Source organism: Pteropus vampyrus, unplaced genomic scaffold (assembly GCF_000151845.1).
Source record: "Pteropus vampyrus isolate Shadow unplaced genomic scaffold, Pvam_2.0 Scaffold97, whole genome shotgun sequence".
Taxonomy (NCBI): Eukaryota; Metazoa; Chordata; class Mammalia; order Chiroptera; family Pteropodidae; genus Pteropus; species Pteropus vampyrus.
This window is the reverse complement of record NW_011888878.1, coordinates 4,046,679-4,049,840: the sequence shown is the minus strand read 5'-3', so window position 1 is coordinate 4,049,840 and position 3,162 is coordinate 4,046,679.

The following is a 3,162-nucleotide window of genomic DNA, read 5'->3' as shown; positions in this document are numbered from 1 at the left end:
TCTACTAAGAAAATAGAATTCATAGTTCTCTCTGTTTTCTCTTTACTCTATGACTGACTCATGGCTTGCTGCAAATTTCCTTGTTTTTTAAGGAAGAAAAAATGGCATAGGAAAAGAATACACATTTGAAACCAAAATGAGAACCAAGACTATCTATGCCAGGTGACTTACATAAGACTGTAGACCACCTGTATCATCGTCAGTTGTTTGTGCAATAAATATTCACCAGAGAAAGATAAGAGTATAAATTAATGAATAATTTTACTAGTTAAAAAAACTTCTACAGATTAATTTATGGGAGAAAACAATATACTAGCAGTGTACTTATTACACAACAATTTACTTATCAAGACTCAAATCAAGACCCTCATCTATCTGTTTCCACCAATTCTAAACCATATTAGGGAACTTGCCACTATCATACAGTTTCTTATCTTGAAAAACTGTCCCTAAACCACTAGACGGTATAACACAAAGCCCTTTATATATGCCACTTCTGACTTCTCCTTCTGAGACACTGCTAAGACTCTTCAAGATGATATTCTCCTTTAGTGCAGAAGCTTCTAATGCATCTAGACATGGTTTAACAGTCAGTCTGGTGGCACTTGGGAAATTTCAATTAATAAAAAATACACAAAAAACTATAACAAAACTCAAACCTATGTTCAAGTTTAGTTTTCTGTTATGGACTGAACATTTGCTTTCTCTCAAAGTTTGTACGTTGAAGCCCAAACACAATGTGACTGATATGACTGCATTTGGAAATAGGACTTTTAAAGAAGTAATTAAGGTTAAATGAAGTCATAGCCATGGCACCCTATCTAAAAGGAATAGTGTTCTTATAGGAAGAAACACCAGATATCTCTCCCTTCCTTGTGAGGACACAGTGAAAAGGTGGCCATCTGCAAGCTGGAAAGAAAAATTTCACCACACCTGACCATGTGAGCACTCCAAATTTGGACTTCTATCCTCTAGAGCTGTGAGAAAATAAATTTTTGTTATTTAAGCCACCCAGTCTGTAGTGTCCTGTTATGGCACCCCTAGCTAATACACTTCCTAAGTAGCTAAATGGATAATTACTGACAGGTTGTTTAATCTCTCGAATCATATTTTTTCTCATTTATACTTTATAGATAATTGCACTATTCTGCATATTCCAGAAAAATGTAGTGGGATTAAGCAGCATTGTATTTTAAACTACTTTTCAGAAAGTAATGCACTTTGTAAATATTAGTGTGGCATTCATGTTATTTTTAATTCTGGTTGCATTTATAACTATCAGGATAAGCTATTCAAGGTTCACTGATCATTAGAAAAATAATTGTCTTCTTATTCTTTGTGTTGGAAAATTAGGTTTATTCAAAAGCAATTTAAGAAATAAGAAAATACAATATTGGGAGGCAAACCTCCATGAATATTTTCACATTTCTACATGGTCTGAACTTTGTGAACAAAGTTGGTTAAAGGATGGACAAGTGGCAAACATGCACTGAACGTTAGAGAGTGTATTGCCTTAGATCATTACCTCCCTCAAAGCCCTTTGCTTAAAAGCAGTGAAGTTAGACATCTTCCTCTCGGTTCCAAGGAGATTTATTTAAATTTCAGAGTAAAAATCTCTCTCTCTCTCTCTCTCTCTCTCTCTCTCTTTCTCTCCAGACGGAAGGACAGGTGAATGTGCCAGCCACACTGCATAAGATCCAACTCATAATTTCAGGGTTTCTTTCCTGTGGTGCAACCACTGTTTCACATACAGTATAATAGGAAGTTCTCACGACAGAGTACCTTGCAAATTAGGGTGCAAGAAACTGCTATTAAAAAGCTCTATGAATCTGTATTAAACACTCCGTTTTCTGATCCAGATTCCTGACAGAACACACACACACACACACACACACACACACACAAAGAGGCAGTTGCTGCTTTACGCCATGATTAAGATATACACAAATTTCATTTTCTAGTTTTGTTTAACAACACCTGCAACAGTCCTGCAGCAGCATGGTTCAAATTTCAGTTCAGATGGTATAGCAACTATGAATACTTTTAAAAAATCATGTGTTGCAAGCTCTTTGTGAGCTCTTCATTTTACAAATCACTATGTAAATTATATGCTAATCATCACTAGTGACCAATCACTTCTCTTCATTCAAAGTCTACCAGATATTGGTCACTGTATCTGCTGCTCAGTTATCATACAGACAACAAAAAATGTGGTTATGTTGCCTCCAAATCACCAATGATAAAACCATGTGATATTTTTCAGAAATGGATAACCTGAAGACAGATTTCTCTTCAAGTACAGAAAATAAATTAAAAGTGATAATGTTAGAAGTGAAATTCTAATTAAACATAGAGTTCTAGGGGAATTAGTTGACTGGGAATGTTGACACTGCTACCATCTAAGACTCTAGATATGTAGCCAGAGGAACAAAACAAGAAAGCAGTCTTAAAGGAAGTAATACCGGTAAAAAAAAAAAATCACTTCATATTAAAGAAACACTCAGATATAGTTCATGACATTGAAAATACAAAGGATAAAATGTTAGAATCTGATTCTTAGAAAGGAGTGTGACAATTTGTCAAGGCATAGAAAAGATGCTCATTACATATTCTAAGTTATAGAACAGCTCACTTTCTCACAGTATCATGTAAAGCAAAGACTGCCCATAAATAAACATAATAGACAAAATACATAAACAAAGAATTTTTTAAATCATATAAAGAAGCATAAAATATGACTGCTTCTATACTGACAAGATTCTCTTGTCATGTAATGTTCCAAGATTCTCTTGTCATGCAATGTTTCAGCATCAAAATTTAGAATTCAGTATTTTTTTAACTTTTTGCAATGTTCCTTGTAAGATCTAAACTTTCATTATTCTTTTATTCTTTAGAAAAACTCGGTTATTCCCCAGCTGACTTTCCAATCAGTCACTAAACCTGAGAGAAACTCTTACAGCCTCAATTTCTCATTTATATCTGGCTAAAGTTTTCAAAACTGTCATTTCTATAAGTCTGTAAAACTTTTCTGTGGAATTTCAATAATAAGTTTTACACAGTCAACTTACCTTTAATATTCAATAAATATAACATGCATATTTTAGAGGGTGTTTTTCACTTAGATATGAAACTTGCCTACTATTTGAAACAGTTTCTGGATTT